Source organism: Antechinus flavipes, chromosome X (genome assembly GCF_016432865.1).
Source record: "Antechinus flavipes isolate AdamAnt ecotype Samford, QLD, Australia chromosome X, AdamAnt_v2, whole genome shotgun sequence".
NCBI classification, from domain to species: Eukaryota; Metazoa; Chordata; class Mammalia; order Dasyuromorphia; family Dasyuridae; genus Antechinus; species Antechinus flavipes.
The window spans coordinates 25219803-25239527 of record NC_067404.1 but is presented as its reverse complement, the minus strand read 5'-3'; positions in this window follow the sequence as shown (position 1 = coordinate 25239527).

The following is a 19725-nucleotide window of genomic DNA, read 5'->3' as shown; positions in this document are numbered from 1 at the left end:
AAATACGGTTCTCACAAGTTCTTTTTACCTTTTTATGCTTCTCTTGAGTCCTGTAATTGTAGATCAAATGTTTTGTTTAGCTCAGAAATAAGTGGAATTCACCTGTTTCAATGAATTTCCATCTTCCCCAGAAGAAAATGATCAGTTTATCTGGGATTTTATTCTTGGCTGCATTCCAATTTACTTTACCTTTAAGAATATCAAATTCAGGCCCTTCAATCCTTTAATGTCGATGCTGCTAGATCCTGAGTAACCCTTATTGTGGCTCCTCATTATTTGAACTTTTTTTTCTAGCTCCTTGTAGTATTTTTGTCTCAGTCTGATGGTCCTGGAATTTAGAACTTTGGAGTTTTAATATTAGGATATCTTTCAGCAGGTGTTCAAAGAATTCTTTCAGTGGCCTTTTTGCCTTCTGATTTTATGATATTTGGGCAGTTCTCTTTGATGATTTCCTGAAAAATAGTGTGTAGGCTATTTTTTTTTTTCATCATGATTTTCAGGGATCTATTTTTCAGGTCTGTTATTTTCTTAAGTAGATATTTAACATTTTTTCTATTTTCTTTCTTTCTTTCTTTCTTTCTTTCTTTTTTTTTCTTTTTTTTTTTTTTTTTTTTTTGGTTTTGCTTGCCTGATGTCTTCTCATCATTCATTTCTATTTTCAGTTCTAATTTTTAATTAATTACTTTTTTCACTTAGTTTTTTTTTATTTCTTTTTGTATTTGTCCAATTGAGTTTTTAAATGAGTTGTTCTGTTCTATGGAATTTTTTCCATTTCATCAATTTTTTTTAAGGAATTATTTTCTTTTTCCAATTCACAAATTCTGTTTTTCTGAGAATTATTTACCTTTTCCAATTCACAAGTTCTGTTTTTCAAGGAGTTCTTTTCTTTTTCCACTCTATCTTTTAATGAGTTAAATGCGTTATCCAGACCCTTTTGCAAGGTCTTTCTTTCCTTTTCCCATTCTTCTGCTAGCTCTCTTTTAAGATCCTTTTAAATTTCTTTTATGAGAGCCTTGTGTTGTGGGGACCAGATCATATCCCCCTTTGGGGCTTCATTTAGACACAATCTGCTTTTAGTCTTCTGGTGGTTTGAAATATGCTCCTTTTCACTATAGAAGCTATTTATAGTTAGAATCTGCTTTGCCTTTTTACTCATTTTTAAAAACAAAAACAAAATGCTGGGCTCTCCTTTTGGAGCTATGAGGGCTTTCCAATCTTTTTCAACAGGCAAAGGAAGTGGCAGCAAAGTGGCAATGGAATGTCAGCAGCTGTGCTGGGATCAGTGGCTGTGCTCAGATTGTGCTGAGTCACTCCCAATGTTGGGGGTGTGGTAAGGTCCCATGAGACTCTGGCGCTTTGGGGTATGCTCTTTACCCTTTGTGTTTATGTTGGAAATTTTATAACTTCTCTGCTCATCTACTGCCTTGTAAACAGAATAGAGTACCCAACACTGTGGTAGAATCCTCCCCACAGATTTTCTACTGTGAAAGACCACACCCCGCCTGGTCTGCTTAGCTTGTGTCATCCTTCATGCTCTAACTACCTGCCTGCCTGTGCCTGACTTGGCCTCCTTCTATGCTCATGTGTGCAATCAAACAGACCTTTTCTGGCTATCTTCGAGATTATCTTATTTTGGTACTGTGTTGTACTCCCAATATTCATGAGTTCTCACAGTACAACACTAATTCAGAGGCTGAATTTTGGAAATAGTTTGAAGGTAGAGGAGAGCTTAGAAAGAAGCATTTGTTTTCTCCGCCATCTTGGCTCTGCCTCTCATTAAACATTTACTATGTACTATGTACCTACCAGTCACTGTGCTTGGTGCTGGGGATACAAAGAAAGAAAAAGATATTGCCTTCTCTCAACAAGATCATTGATTATTATCTCAATCCCTGAGGAACATACCCAGATCTATAAATTATTAGCTTATTACTGTTTATTATCAACAAAACTTAGATGGGAAAGATAAAATTCCATCTAAAATGACTATAGAATATATAAAAACCTTGAGATCCTACTTAAAGAGATATGCACAGGAACACTAAGACTATAAATATACACTATTTTGTTGTAACAAACATAGAACTAAACAACTGAAAAAATACTAATTGCTTATGGTTAGATCAAGTCAGTGTAATAACAATTGTAATTATTCTTAAAATCAAATTACTTATTCAATGTCATACCAATAAAAATACCAAAATATTATGTTATATAGTTAGAAAAATAATAAAATTAATTCACCTAGAGGAATAAGAGGCTTAGAATCTTAAAGGACAGGAAATTAGTTCCATATCTCAAGTATTTTATTTAAGATTTTTGCATCAATATTCATTAGGGAGATTGGTCTATAATTTTCTTTCTCTGTTTTTGTCCTCCCTAGTTTAGGTATCAGTACCATGTCTGCATCATAAAAAAAGTTTGGTAGAAGTCCTTCATTCCCTATTTTTTTCAAACAGTTTATTTAATATTGGAGTTAATTGTTCTTTAAATGTTTGGTAAAATTCACATGTAAATACATCTGGTCCTGGGGATTTTTTCTTAAGGAGTTGATTAATAGCATGTTCTATTTCTTTTTTCTAAAATGGGACTATTTATGTAATTTACTTCCTCTTTTGTTAATCTGGGCAGTCTATATTTTTGTAGATATTCCTCCATTTCACTTAAGTTGTCAAATTTATTGGCATAAAGTTGGGTAAAATAAGTCCTGATACTTTCTCTGGATTCCTTTTCATTGGTGGATAGTTCTCCCTTTTCATTTTTGAGACTAACAATTTGATTTTCCTCTTTCCTTTTTCTTATCAAATTAACTAAACTCTTAGTTTTATCTATAAATTCAATCATTTTTTTTAGTTTCAATTTTATTGGTCTTTCCTTTTATTTTTAGAATTTCAAGTTTGATATTTGATTGGGGTTTTTAAATTTGTTCTTTTTCTAGCTTTTTTAGTTGAAAGCCCAATTTAGTGATCTCTTTCTCTTTTTTATGCAAGTAAGCCTCTAGAGATATAAAATTTCCTCTTATTACTGCTTTGGCTGTTTCTCACAAATTTTGGTATGTTGTCTCATTGTTATTCTTTTGGATGAAATTATTGATTGTGTCTATGGTTCATTCTTTATTCATTCTTTAGGATGAGATTATTTAGTTTCCAATTTCTTTTTGGTCTATTTTCCCTTGGCCCTTTATTGAATATAATTTTTATTGTATTGTGATCTGATAAAATGCATCTACTATTTTTGCTTTTCTGCATTTGATTTTGAGGTTTTTATGTCCTAATATATGGTCAGTTTCTGTATAGGTTCCATGAACTGCTGAGAAGAAAGTGTACTCCTTTTTGTCTCCATTCAATTTTCTCCAAAGATCTATTATATCTAGTTCTTTTCTAGTATTTTCTAGTATTCTATTTACTTCTTTAACTTCTTATTTATTTTATGGTTTGATTTATCTAGTTCTGAGAGAGCAAAGTTGAGATACTATTATAGTTTTGCTGTCTATTCCTTTTTGCAACTCTCTTAACTTCTTTAGGAATTTAGATGCTACACCACTTGTTGCATATATGTTTAATATATATTGCATATAATATGTTTAAAATTGATATTGCTACATTATCTGTGGTACCCTTTAGCAAGATATAATGTCCTTCCTTATCTCTTTTAATCAAATAAATTTTTGCTTTTGCTTGATCTGAGTTCAGGATGGCTACCCCTGCTTTTTTGACTTCACCTGAAGCATAATAGAGTCTACTCCAGCCTTTTACTTTTTACTCCATATGTATCACTGTGCTTTAAATGTGTTTCTTGTAAAGAACAAGTTGTAGGATTTTGGCTTTTTATCCAGTCTGCTATCTGCTTATGTTTTATGGGAGACGTCACCCCATTCACATTTACAGTTAAAACTACTAGTTCTGTATTTCCTGCCATCTTATTAACCCCAAATTGTACTTTTCTCATTCCTTTTCTCCCCTTCCTCCTCCCCAGTATTTTACTTATGGGCCCTACTTGCCTCAAGCAGTCCTCCCCTTTAGAGACCATCCCCCTTCTTATACCTTTCCCCTATTATTTCTCTTTACCCTTCTATTTAGCCTACCCTTTCACTTTTCCCCTTTCCCCTCCCATTTTTCTATAAGATAAGAGATGTTTCTCTGTAAAACCTAATATATCTAATATTCTTTCTTTGGGTCAAATCTGATAAGAGTAAGATTTACACAATATTCATCACCCTCTCTTCTTTCCCTCAATTATATGTTTTCTTTGCCTCTTCCTGAGATGTAATTTCCCTCATTTTACCTCTACTTCTCCCCCCCTTTTTTTTCTGTTACAATCCCCTTTCCATCTCTAGTTTCTTTTTTTATATTATAACAGTAAAATCAGATTTTACATGTATTTTCAATGTATATCCATAACAGAAATACAGTTCTCAAAAGTTTTTGTTTACTTTTTACCTTTTTGTGCTTCTCTGGAATGCTATATTTGGAGGTCAGAGTTTTTGTTTAGCTCTGGTCTTTTCATCAAAAATACATAAAATTTACCAGTTTCATTGAATGTCCATCTTCTTCCCTGAAAGAAAATGCTCATTTTAGCAGGGTAACTTATTCATGGCTGCATTCCAAGATTCTTAGCCATTCAGAATATCAGATTCCAGGTCCTTCAGTCCTTTAAAGTGGCCGTGCTCGATCCTGAGTAATCCTTATTGTGGCTTCTTGGTATTTGAATTTTTTGTTCTGGCTGCTTGTAATATTTTTTCCTTGTTCCAATCATTCTCAAATGTAGCCACGATATTCCTTGGGATTTTAATTTTGGGGTGTCTTTCAGGAGGCGTTCAATGAATTCTTTCAATGGTCATTTTTACCTTTTGTGATATAGATATCTATAATATCAGGGCAGTTCTCTTTGATGATTTCCTGAAAGATAGTGTCTAAGCTCTCTCTTTTCCTCTTAAAAAAATAAAAGTATCACTACATTACCTCTTTACTAATCTTTATGGGGCAAGGTTGGGAGAGTTCTCCCTTGTGGCTAAGAAATATAACAATGCAAAAATTCATTATACATTTGAAAATATGTTTTTCATTTTGTAGTTTAAATTAATCATCTCACCAAAGTGGGAAACATTAATCATCATCAGTTTTCTGGACTCATGATTGGTCATTACATTGATAATAATTATTTTATATTTCACTATAGTTTTCCTTTTAAAATTTTGTAGTCATATTAATTATTCTCATTCTTAAAAGATTAAATGTATACAAATCTGACCAGACTTTCCTAGTTATAGCTCTTTAAAAATTAACTACTGCTTGATCATATTTCATTGTTTATATAACACACATTTTTTCAACTATTCCCCAACAAAATCTTTCACTTTGTTATTTTTCTTTTTCCTCCTCCTTTTCCTCTTTCCCTTTATCCTCCTCCTTTTTCTTCTTCATTTTTTTTTCATCAAAAAATCTACTACAAATATTTTATGTTCATGTCCCTTGTTCTCTTTAGAATATATGAGTACTAGATATAATGCTTAGTCAAAGGCTATGAGCAATTTAGGGATGTTTTAAGGTATAGAGTTTCTCAATATTTTAAAATGTAACAAAATAGAAATAAAAATAGCTCCTATCTCACACAATTGTTATAGGGCTCAAATGAGATAATATGGCATACCTGTTATATACTAATACTATATATATATATATATATATTATAATAATTATTATTATTATTAAAATGTTTTCCAGAAAAGTTAGATTAGTTTATAGCTCTGCTAGATGTTTCTGCTTTTTCATAGTCATTCCAACAATTCTTACTTTTCTTTTGTAATATCTTTGTCAATAATTTGGGTGTGAGATAGAACTTCTGAAAAATTAGTTTTCATTTCTCTTGTTATTTAAAAAAAATCTTTTTTTGCCCAGTTGTTGATTGTTTACCTTTCTTCTTTTATAAATTACCTTGAGCTTTTATCTTTTAGAGCAAGATTCTTTTTCTCATATATTTGAACTTTTCAGAGTTATTTACTGCAAAAAAGCTTTTCCTAGTTAACTGTTTTCCCATAGCTATTTGCTCTTACTTTGTGTAAAAACCTTGCAATTTCATATAGTCAAAACTGTGCATTTGTCTTCTATGATCCACCTCTGGTCAAAAATTCTCCCCTTATTCATAGTTGTAAAAGTTATTTCCTCCCCTACTTCTCTATGTTGTTAAAGAGAACTTTTATGTCTAAGTCAAATATTCATTTGATGCATAGTATTTTATCCACTGTAAGATATTGCTTAAAACCTAATTTCTAAGAGTACTTTCTAATTCTCTAATCAATTTCTCACTCATATAATAAGTTCTTAGTCCATTTCTTAGTTTTGTTAAACACAATACCAACATTTGATTTTTTTCTAGGTCTTATTGATTTGATCAACATTTACATTTTTAACCATCATGAGAATTTAAATGAGTAGTGCAGTTTGAAGTGTGATATTGCTAGGATTCCTTCCTCCCTAATTTTTTTTTTATCTTGAGATTCTTGAGAATTTTTGTTATGAAGTCTCTTATCATATATTTTACTTTTAGTTTTATAAGGTAAATGTGGCCATTTAATTGGTATGACACTAATTTTTAAAATTAATTTAGAATCTGTGAATTTATTTTAGATATTATTTTGATAGACTAACCATGATTATTTAATATCTACTTGTCTTTCATTCACAAAATGGGTTTTGCAGTTATATTAATATTCTTCTGTGTCTTTTAGTAGCTAGATTCCCAGACACATAATTTGAAAAGAATTTCTTTCTCTTTCTGCTGAGTTTGTTCGTAATGCATAAAAGGCTGATGGTTGAGAAGTTGGTTTTATAGCTTGCTATTTACTTAAATTATCAATTCTTTCAATTAATAATAATGATAAAATAATTGCTAACAGGCCGAGTGCTAAGTACTTTACAATTAATATTTCATCTATTCCACCCAATAATCCTGGGAGGTAGGTACTATTATTATCTCCATTTTACAGATGAGGAAACTGAGGTAGGTAAAGGTTAAGTGATTTGCCAATGGAAAGGTAAGTTGTTTGAGACCAGATTTGAAGTCAGGCCTTTTTGACTCTAGATCTGGCATGTTATCTTGTATCACCTAGATCCCCTATTTATATCTTTAGTTGAAATGTAAATCATGATATTATTGGCCAACAATATAATTATAAAAATAATACTTCTGTTTTCTCATTATCTATGTTCATCCCTCCACTTTATTTTGTCATAATGCTTTAGCTATTACTTCTAGATCTTTATCCTTGGATTTATTGAAAAAGCCTGAATATATTTCTCCATTACAGATCATGCTAGTTCTTCATTTCAGATATTTTCTAACATTTCCATGGTTAGTCACTCAATCAATAAATATTTATTAAGCAACTACTATTTGTCAGGCAATGTGTTAGACACTAAAGATACAAAAGGAGATAAAAAATAGTTCTTTATTCCAAGAAACTCATAATCTAATGAGGGAGCAGACAAATATATTCAAAAAAAAGGTATAAAAATGCTACATATCTGTGAGCATTATTGATCAATCATTCCAATTTCAGCTGAACATCATATCACAACAACATAGTGAATGTCTGTGTTTGTGTATATGTGTGTGTGTAAAACATTTATAAAATAAATAGCATTTTCTTTTATCCCAAACACTCCTTCTTCCCAATTTTCTTATTTCTATCAAAAATATCAGTGTGGCATAGTAGATAGATAGGACTTATAGTCAGAAAGTCTCAACCCAAATTCTGCCTCTGATAATTAGGTGACCTAAATGTCACCTAATTGAGATCTTTCTTAGTTCTCTCATCTGTATAATGGAACTGTCATTTTATCTTTGTGCTATCTCTTTTTCTTCTCTGATACTGCCATAACCCTGGTCAGGCTCCATTACTTCAGCCTTGGGTTATTGCAATAACTTTTTGGCATAGATGCCTGCCTCTTATCTCTCCCAAAAGTGTTTTTCCTAAAATGCAGCTCTGACCATGTCAATGGTAAATTCCAACAGTTTCCTATCATCTCTAGGATCAAATATAAAATCCTTCAGTTGTTTTTTACATATTGACTATCATAAGCGAGGCCCCACCTCACTCATCATAGTCCCATCCAATGATTCTGGCCTGGCTGCCATCTATTGGCTCCTAGCATTTTCTCTGTTTGTCTTTCATGTCTTGAATGCTTTCCCTCCTAGTGTCTGCCTCCTGGCTTTCCAAGATTTCTTCAATCTCAGTTGAAATCCCACTTTTTACAGGAAACTTTTTCTAACCACTCAATTCTAGAGCACTCTTTGTTGATTATTTTTAATTTATCATGTGTATATCTTTTTTGTATATATTTGTATGCATGTCTCACAACATTGTGAACACCTTATGCAGGGGCTGCTTTTGCCTCTTTTTGTAATTCCATTGTTTGGCACATAACAGGTATTGAATAAATATTTATTGACTGTAATATTCAACAAAGGTTGATTGGTCAATTTGTAGTTCTTCAATTTGGAAAATTCCCCCTATTGTTCCTGTGGCTTATGATGTCAGTGTTTTTAGCAAAGTAGAAAACCTGAACTGATATTTCTACTGCTTCTTACTCCTAGGAATACCATTTCCATCCTCATCATTAATTAAATCATTAAGATCTCAGAATTTTTTTCTCCTACTATATTTGCGTATATACAGATGCTCTTACAAGATATGTAATTTATTGTTGTGAAGCAGCTCAGCTTGTCATAATCCTGGTGAGTATGAATGCCAATACTTTACTGAGTAAGGAAGAGGTAAAGCCAAGATGGCAAACTAAAGGCAGGAACTTGCGGGCTCTCCTCCAAACTGTTTCAAATTCCTTTAGATAATGACTCTAAAGAAATTTTAAAGGACCAGAATACAAAAAATACAGGGTAGAACAATTTTCCAGATGAAGACAAAATCTGTCTCATCAGAGTGAGAGAGCTATGGAATAACAAGAGCATATATTATAGCAGGAGAAAAATCTGTGGGACATTAAATAAAACATATTTACATTCCTGAACTATACTTCATTTACCTTTTCCCTTTGCAGAACATAGTTCAGTGCAATAAAAGTAATGCTTATTTGTCAGCACAAAACAAAGGAATGCAGTCATGTTGCAAACTGTGCTGCCTTGGCCACAGTCCCAGGTCCAGGCCCAAAAGCAGGAACAGTATTAGGAACCTCTGAATCAGCAGCAGTTCTGGTGGCTTCCAGACCTCTCAGCCCAGAATTACCAAAGAGAACTTGGAAAACCAGCAGAAAAGGTCTGTGGTATTAAGATAAGAACCCAGCGAGCAGTGCCAGTGCTGCTCAGGCTAGCACAGTTCTAGTCCTGGCCTCAGCCCTAATACTAACAAAATAGAAATGGGTCTAGGAACCTCTATATTAACAATAGCACTGGAGATTTCTAAACCTCTTGGGAGAAGAATAAGGAAGTAACCAGGAATAGGAAATCTCACAAGGGTGTTAATAATATTTATCTGTTTACATTTTGAAATGGAAAAATGATACTTAACTCATAAGAAATTCCTCATTATTATGGCATTTAGGAGGAATATATATAGACAGAGAACACAGGTGTGAGTTGAATATGAAGGGATAATATCTAAAAAATTAAAGGGTGAGAGAGGAATGTAGGGAGAAAAGAAAAGGGGTTGGTAGAATGGCATAAATTATCTGCCACAAAAGAGGCAAGAAAAAAAAAAAAACACAACTTTTATAATGAAGGGGAGAGGGAATAAATAAACCTTACTCTTATCAGAAATGGCTCAAATAGGAAATAACATATATACTCAATATGAGTGTAGACATCTATCGTCTCCTCTTACTGTTGTAAGGGCATATTGGAAGAGGGATTAGTCAGAAGCAAAAAAAAAATTGAGGACGACAGGAGAAATGAAAGAGAAAGTAGATTAAACAAGATGGAAATACAGTTAGCAATAGTAATTATGAAAAGAATTTTAAAACAAATTTTCTCTGTTGGAGGCTTCATTTCCCAGTATAGGAAACTGTATCAAATTTATAAAAAATGAGAGCTATTCCCCAGTTGATAAAAGATCAAAAAATATAAACTATGCCCAAAGAAGTATAAATAAATGCCTTTAAACTACTAAGCATAAATCCCAAAAGAGATTAAAAAGAAAGAAAGAAAGAAAAATAGGTATAAAACTATTTGTAGTGGCTCTCTTCTCAGGGTGAAAAAGGAAACTGAGGGTATGCCCAACAATTGAGGAATGATTGAATAAATTGTAGTATGTGATTATGATGGACTAATAGTTTTATGTAAAGTGATGGGTAGGATGCCCATCTGGAAAAATATGGAAAATCCTCCATGAATTCAAGCAAAGTGAAATGAACTGTGTACAAAATAATACCAATATTCTGGGACAATCAGTTGTGAATAACTTTGTTATTCTTAGCAATACACTGATCCACAATTACATTGAAGGACTTATGATGAAAAGTCCTATCCCTACCCAGAGAAAGAACAGAAAGAACTGATTGTGTCTGAATACAGATCAAAGCATTCTCTCTCTCTCTCTCATAACTTATTGCACTGAATTATGTTCAAAGGAAAAAGATAAATGAAGTATACTCAGGAATGTAAATATGTTTTATTTAATGTTCCGCAGATTCTCTCCTGCTATTATAGTGTATGCTCTTGTTGTCCCATAGCTCTTTAATTCTTACAAACCTGACCTCTACCTGTTAAAATTATGGATATTCAATGTAGCTTTTCATTTTAGTGTCTGAATATTAGCAGTTAATCCTGAGCTATGCATAGAAGATACAGTCAGTGCACTCCAGATGCAAATAAATACATAGATAAAGCAATTCATATAAAATTCAAACAATGACTAATAATGCTAGTAGATATGAATGAAACCCTGTGGCTCTCTTTACATGATAAAGATCTTCACTGAAAAAAAAAATGTTGAAAAGCTTCACAGAAGTGAATTTTCAGCAGGGATTTGAGACATTTTGTTCATTTAGCCAATAAAAGCAAGGAGATTGGCAGGCACAGGAAGAACAAACAGGTATGAGAGGGGAAGAAGAAACAACTATTAGGATGCTTACCTTGGGAAAGAGGAAGAAAAAAAAATGAAAGGTAGAAATTAGAAACAAAGAGGAGAGAGTAATAAGAAATGCAGATATTGGAAGAATAAAAATTGGAAATACATGAAAAAAACCTGGTAGGGGAACAAAGAACTAAAAGAAAGCTCATAGATTTAGTAGGAGAAAAGCGAAAGCTTAAAGAATGAGGACAAAGGAACACAGGTACTAATCAGTATTGACAGGAGGTTAGAGAAGATTTAAGTCTGAACAAATGGTTTTAACTATAGCATACAGAAGTCACCAATAATATTCCACAGCAGGAAAGACATTGTAGTGTTTTGAGTAGATAATTGGATCTGGGTTTGGTAAGTTTTAGCTTCAACAATAGTTCTAAAAAACATTTCAAACAGTCCAGATTATATTGTGGAAAATGAGAATTGATTGCATGCCCAGAATTCATAAAAAAAAGAATTTTTTAAAATAACTTTTTATTGATAGAATGCATGCCAGGTAATTTTTTACAGCATTATCCCTTGCATTCACTTCTGTTCCGATTTTTCCCCTCCCTCCCTCCACTCCTTCCCCCAGATGGCAAGCAGTCCTTTACATGTTGAATGGGTTGCAGTATATCCTAGATACAATATATGTGTGCAGAACCAAACAGTTTTCTTGTTGCACAGGGAGAATTGAATTCAGAAGGTATAAATAACCTGGGAAGAAAAACAATAATGCAAGCAGTTTATATTCATTTCCCAGTGTTCTTTCTCTGGGTGTAGCTGCTTCTGTCCATCTTTGATCAATTAAGGCTCTCTTTATCGAAGAGATCCACTTCCATCAGAATACATCCTCAAACAGTATTGTTGTTGAGGTATATAATGATCTCCTGGTTCTGCTCATTTCACTCAGCATCAGTTCATGTAAGTCTCACCAGTCCTCTCTGTATTCACCCTGCTGGTCATTTCTTACAGAACAATAATATTCCATAACATTCATATACCACAATTTACTGGACCATTCTCCAATTGATGGACATCCTTTCATTTTCCAGCTTCTAGCCACTCCAAACAGGGCTGCCACAAACATTTTGGCACATACAGGTCCTTTTCCTTTCTCTAGTTTCTCTTTGGGGTATAAGCCCAGTAGAAACACTGCTGGATCAAAGGGTATGCACAGTTTGATAGCTTTTTGAGCATAGTTCCAAATTGCTCTCCAGAATGACTGGATGTGTTCACAATTCCACCAACAATGTATCAGTGTCCCTGTTTTCCCACATCCCCTCCAACATTCCCATTATCTTTCCCTGTCATTCTAGCCAATCTGACAGGTGTGTAGTGGTATCTCAGAGTTGTCTCAATTTTCATTTCTCTGATTAATAATGATTTGGAGCATATTTTCATATGTCTATAAATAGTTTCAATTTCTTTGTCTGAGAATTGTCTGTTCATATCCTTTGACCATTTATCAATTGGAGAATGGTTTGATTTCTTATAGATTAGAGTCAATTCTCTATATATTTTGGAAATGAGGCCTTTATCAGAACCTTTGATTGTAAAAATGTTTTCCCAGTTTATTGTTTCCCTTCTAATCTCTGGAGAAAACTGAATGGTGACAGAAAGGAGTATACTTTCTTCTCAGCAGTTCATGGAACCCACACAAAAATTGACCATATATTAGGACATAAAGACCTCAAAATTAAATGCAGGAAGTCAGAAATAGTAAATGCTTTCTTTTCAGACCACAATGCAATAAAAACTACATTCAACAAAAACTTAGATGTAAATAGACCAAAAAGTAATTGGAAACTAAATAATCTCATTTTAAAGAATGATTGGGTGAAACAGCAAATTATAGACACGATTAATAATTTCACTCAAGATAATGACAACAATGAGACATCATATCAAAATTTATGGGATGCAGCCAAAGCAGTAATAAGGGGAAATTTTATATCCTTAGAGGCTTACTTGAATAAAATAGAAAAAGAGAAGATCAATGAATTGGGCCTGGAACTTAAAAAGTTAGAAAAAGACCAAATTAAAAACCCCCAATCAATTACTAAACTTGAAATTCTAAAATTAAAAGGAGAAATTAATAATATAGAAAGTAAAAAAAAAACTATTGAACTAATAAATAAAACTAAGAGTTGGTTTTATGAAAAAACCAATAAAATTGATAAACCTTTGGTAAATCTGATTAGAAAAAGGAGAGAGGGAAATCAAATTGGCAGTCTCAAAAATGAAAAAGGAGAACTTACCACTGATGAAGAGGAAATTAAAGAAATAATAAGGGGTTACTTTGCCCAACTTTATGCCAATAAATTTGATAACCTAAGCGAAATGGATGACTGCCTCCAAAAATATAGGCTTCCCAGATTATCAGAGGAGGAAATAAATTGCTTAAATAGTCCCATTTCAGAAAAGAAATAGAACAAGCTATTAATCAACTCCCTAAAAAAAAAAAGAATTGTTGTAAAAATGAAATAATGGGCTAAAACTGAATGAAGAATTTTAGCACTAAAGATAACACATGTATACAGAAAAAAGATTCCCCCCAAATTTTGCTTTATTCTGTTAATTTTTTAAAAATTTCTCATAGTTTGGAGATTACTCAACATAGCAACATGTATTAAAAACATTTCCCTTAAATCATTGTGGGTCAATGTTTTGTCCAAATTACTGTGTGTCACAGTTTGGTCTCTGATAATGCCTTGGCTCTTCTCCAGTTTATCTAATTCTAAAGGATATTTTGAAGTTTGCCTTTTTAATATAAATATTGGTCACCTAGTAATGAAGAAGAGTCAGTTTTCAATGTATAATTCTTATCTTTTGGTAATGTCTGTCAGTTAACCAGTTTTATAGTTTTTACCCTCACATCATATTCAAATGATGGAAACAAACATGAAAAAACTGTGCATTCAAAATATATTCTGTGAAAATAGAAGGTACATTAAGGAGGAAGCAACTAACAGTACAGGGAGGGAATAGGAAGAAATAGGAATATCTCCCAAGAAATATATATTTGAATAGAGACTTGAAGGAAGCCAAGGAAACAAAAAGGTGGAAATAAGGAAGAAAAGCATTATGGATGTGGAATACTGTTACTAAAAAGGCGTAGAGTCAGGAAAACAGATATCATATGAAGAACAGTTAGGCCATTGTCACTTAATAGTAGAATAGGTGGAGGGGAGTGAAGTATAAGAAGTCTGGAAATGTAGAAGGGACAAGGTTGTAAAGGGCTTTAAAAGTGAAATGGAGTATTTTATATTTGATCTTGGAGGCAATGGGCAGCTACTAGAATTTATTGAGCAGGGACTAACATGGTTACACCTGAAAATCATTTTGGTAAAACATCTGTTCTATGGTGAAAATAGTGTTAATGGAAAGAAGAAGGTATGTAGAAACTATAGAGTGAAAGTAGAAATGACAAGATTTGGCAACTGATAAGATATGCAGAATAGAAGATGATACTGAACTGCAAGCATGAAAAGGGTGATGAAAGTCTCAAAAGCAATAAGGAAATTTGAAAGAAAGGTGTTTGGGAACAGATTAGTTCTGTTTTAGAAATGTTGAATTTGATATATAGAAAGAACATTCAGTTTGAGACATCCAAGAGGAAATTGAATTTATGATGGTAAGGAGAGAAGATGGGACTGAATATATAGATTTGGGAATCATCTGCATATACTTGATAAATGAAGTTATTGGATCTGATGAAACCACTAAGAGAAATAATAATTGGTAGAAGAGAAGATCAAGTACAATCACTTGGGAAATAATCATTGTTCTTGAGCATAACCTGGATAATAATTCAGCAAAGAAGACAAAACAAAGGGGGTCATATGTGTAGAGATCATATGTGTATTACAAAATCTAGATAATTGAAAGTGCTTGAAAGTAAAATGTGGTTTTAAAAAATGTGAAAGGATGCAGATGATTGAAGAAGGACGAGATCTGAGAAAAGGTCATTCAATTTGGCCACTAAGGGACCATAGGTTACTTTGGAAAGAGCATTTTCAGTTAAATGATAAATTGAAGAGTTTATAGAATTGACAGGAGAAAAAGTAAATTTAATAGATATTCATTTTCTTTCTTAATTGCTAGTGATATGTTTCAATAGTTCTAAAATTTCCTTGCAAATTTGGCATTAGTCAATATGTCCAGAATCTTTGAAAGTAATCTTTCTGTAACTTCTGAAAAGACAGTTGCATATAGGAAACAGCACAGTTCCCTAAATTGTTCTAACAAAGTTTGAGAAAGATGAGCTAACTAAATTGAGAAATTCAATGAAAAATCACAATGAATCTTTTTTTTTTTTTTTTTTAGCATCACTCTCACATTCAAAACACTAAAGAGCATAGGAAGGAGTAGTTTTGAAAAATAATTTGCTAAAGTTGTTATTTCAACTAATTTTCCAATTGATTCTCTAGGTTTCTTTAAGTTTACCATCATATTATCTGCAAAGTGATAGAAATCTGTGGGTAGGTTTCTAAGGATGAGATTTAGACAGGAGAGTACTACATGGCTTCTTTTAGCATAGAAGCTATACTGGATCCTGCTGCCTTATATTAGAACAGTAGGAAGTTCCAGAGTCAGCAGAAATAGGCCAAATTTGTGCTCATGATTCCAGTTTGGATTATGTTCATGCCTCTCCAGACTTCTTCTGCCAGTATGCAGAAGCCTCTAACTCTAGATATTCAGTCTACCTCTGGATTTCTCACATTGGAAGTATTTTTCACTCTTGGATCTGCTTCTGATTGAACTATTTCTTTTACAATTTCCATTTTAAGGAAAATGCCCAGATCAGCCATGGCTTCATAGATCTCTGGATTCCAAGTTTTCAGAATTTGATCCTGGAATGATCACATGAAATACTCATTGTTATTCCATCATTAGTTATATCCAATTCTTTATGACTCCATGGAAAAAATACTGAAGTGGTGTTAGGATTCTTACAAGGTGCTAAGTAAATGGAATTGAGGAGACAGTAGTTAAATCTAGTTTAGCATTGATTTAATCCTACAAAAAAAAAAAATAATGGTTTCCTAGTGATATAATAATTGATGTATACTCAGTGTACAGCATATAAGCAAGAATCTCTCAGGGCCAGAGACAGAAGCCCACTAGAAGCTCTCAGAGGAGGAGATGGATTCATTCCATCTTCCACCTTTGTGGTGGTTGGAGGCTGAAGCTAGCAGAAGCAAAGAACTAGTGGCTGGAGCTCTCAGAATCAAGGAGAGAGATAGCCCTTAAGAAAGCTAACCAGGCCCAAGGAAGGAGACAAGACTTGAAAAGAGACAATAAAGGATTTGGACTTTAACTCCTGGCTGCATTTGGGGGGGTTACTGAACTGAAACTAAGGCTGCCTCCAGAAGCCCCCCAAAAAAACCTGCTCTCAGAGAATATTATATTTTAGAGAAGAATATAACAAAATGGTTCACCATTTCCTTTTTTTACAAATCATTTTGCTGATGATGAACTGAAGCAAACAGGATTAAGTGATTTGCTCAGGATTACACAGCTAAGAACTCAGATTTGAACTTCCCTCCCCTCCCCATTCTCTCTTTTCCTCTCCCCTCCATTTCCCTCTCATCTGCATATATGTGCTAAATGAAGTCACTGGATCTGATGAAACCACTAAGAGAAATAATAAATGACAGAAGAGAAGATCAAGTACAATCCCTTGGGAAAAGTCATGGTTCTTGAGCACAATCTCTCCCTTCCCTTCCGTTGCCCTCCCCTCCCCTATTCTTCCCTTCCCTTGTTAATTGTTAATTATTCTAAATCTTGACATACCACTTGTGTTAATTGACTTGTGTTAATTAACATTCCTCTTGTATTAATTGTTCTAAATCTAAACATATTACTCTTTATATTGTCTTCTTCAGTTAAAGTTATTCTTATCCACTTTGAAGTTTTTGTCCTTCTTTTCCTTTCAGCTTGTACATATATGATATTCTCTAATATAGTTACAAACAAAATTGTAGTGATATTTCATTAAGTTGTCTTAATTTGCATTTCTCTAATCAATAATGACTTGGAACACCTTTTCATGTGACTAGAAATAGTTTCAATTTCTTTACCCAAAAATTGTCTTTTCATATCCTTTGACCATTTATCAATTTGAGAATGGTTTGATTTCTTATAAATTTGAGTCAATTCTCTTTAAATTTTGGAGATGAGGCCTTTATCAGAACTTTTAGTTGTAAAAATGTTTTCTCAATTTATTGCTTCCCTGCTAATGCTGTGCACATTAGTTTTATTTGTACAAAAGCTTTTTAATTTAATATAATTGAAAATTTCTATTTTGTGGTCTATAATTGCCTCTAGTTCTTCTTTGGTCACAAATTCCTTCCTCTTCCACAGGTCTGAGCAGTAAATGAACTTTTGTTCTTTTAATTTATTTATAATCTCATTCTTTATGCCTAGATCATGAACCCATTTTAATTATCTTGGTATACAGTAGTAAGTATGGATCAATGCCTAGTTTCTGCCATACTAATTTCTAATTTTCCCATCAATTTTTGTCAACTAATGCATTCTTATCCCAAAAGCTGGGGTCATTGGGTTTGTCAAACACTAGATTGCTATAGTTATTGACTATTTTGTCCTGTGAACCTAACCTATTCTACTGATCAACTAGTCTATTTCTTAGCCAATACCAAATGGTTTTGGTGACCGCTGCATTATAATAAGTTTTAGATCTGGTATAGCTAGGCCACCTTCATTTGATTTTTTTTTCATTAATTTTTCATTAATCCCTTGAAGTTCTCAACCTTTGGTTCTTCCATATGAATTTTGTTGTTATTTTTTCTAGGTCATTAAAATAGTTTCTTGGGAGTCTGGTTGGTATAACACTAAATAAAAAGATTCGTTTAGGGAGTATTGTCATCTTTATTATATTTGTTTGCCCTATCTAGGAGCACTTAGTATTTTTCCAATTGGAAAAAGGTTCCAATTGGTTAGATCTAACTTTATTTGTGTGGCAAGTGTTTTGTTATTTTGCTCATATAATTCCTGACTTTCCTTTGGTAGATAGATACCCAAATATTTTATGCTGTCAACAGTTATTTTGAATAGAATTTCTCTTTCTATCTCTTGCTGTTGGATTTTGTTGGTGATGTATAAAAATGCTGAGAATTTATGTGGATTTATTTTGTATCCTGCAACTTTGCTAAAGTTGTGAATTATTTCTAATACCTTTTTAGTAGAATCTCTGGGGTTCTCTAAGTATATCATTGTATCATCTGCAAAGAGGGATAATTTGTTTCCTCATTACCTACTATAATTCCTTTAATCTCTCTTGACACATTACTGAGGTTAGCTTTTCTAATACACTATTGAATAGTAATGGTGATAGTTGGTAATAATAGTTAGTAATAATAATAGTAAAGGTGATAATAACCTTATTTCACTCCTGATCTTATTGCGAATGGTTCCAGTTTATCCCCCATTGCATATGATGATTATTGATGGTTTTAAATAGATGTTATTGACTATTTTAAGGAAAAGTCTATTTATTTCTATACTCTCTAGTGTTTTTTTTATAGGAATGGGTGTTAGATTTTATCAAATGCTTTTTCTGCATCTATTAAGATGATCATATGGTTTTTGTTAATTTGGTTATTGATATAGTCAATTATGCTAATAGTTTTCCTAATATTGAACCAGCCCTGCATTCCTGGTATAAATCCTACTTGATCATGGTGTATTATCCTGGAGATGATTTTCTGTAATCTTTTTGCTAATATTTTATTTAAGGTTTTTGCATCAATGTTCATTAGGGAGATTTTATAATTTTTTTTTCTCTGTTTTCATCCTACCTGGTTTAGTTATCAGTGCCATGTCTGTGTCATAAAAGGAATTTGGTAGGACTCCTTCATTCCTTATTTTAAAAAAATAGTTTATATAGCATTGGATTTAATTGTTCTTTAAATGTTTGGTAGAATTCACATGTAAATCCATCTGGTGCTGGGGATTTTTTTTTTTTTTTTTTTTTAGGGAGTTGATTAATAGTTTATTCTATTTCTTTTTCTAAAATGGGACTATTTAACCAATTTACTTCTTCCTCTGTTAATCTGGGCAACTTAATAAGAAATCCTTACATTATTAATAAGTTCGTTTCAAATCATTATAAGGATGTGACTTCCCCCATGTGAACCTAATCTCCATGTGAACCATATGAACCCAATCTCTATTTGACTGACTTTCCCTATGTGAGCCTAATTCCCATGTAAACCATGTGAACCTAATTGAGGTAGGACGTGACTCTCCCTGTGAGGACTTGACTGTTCTCTCACCTCTAAGAGCATATGTTTTAGCTCCTTCTCCTGTGAGAATCTGACCGTTCCTTAACCCATAAGAACATGCTTTAGCTCCTTCTCTCATGAGAACTTGACCATTTTTTAACCTGTAAGCTGGGAACATACCACACACACACACACACACACACACACACACACACACACACACATATATATATTTTTAAAATATCTTTTTATTGATAGAACGCATGCCAGGGTAATTTTTTACAACATTATCCCTTGCATTCATTTCTGTTCCGATTTTTCCCCTCCCTCCCTCCACTCCTTCCCCCAGATGGCAAGCAGTCCTTTACATGTTGAATAGGTTACAGTATATCCTGGATACAATATATGTGTGCAGAA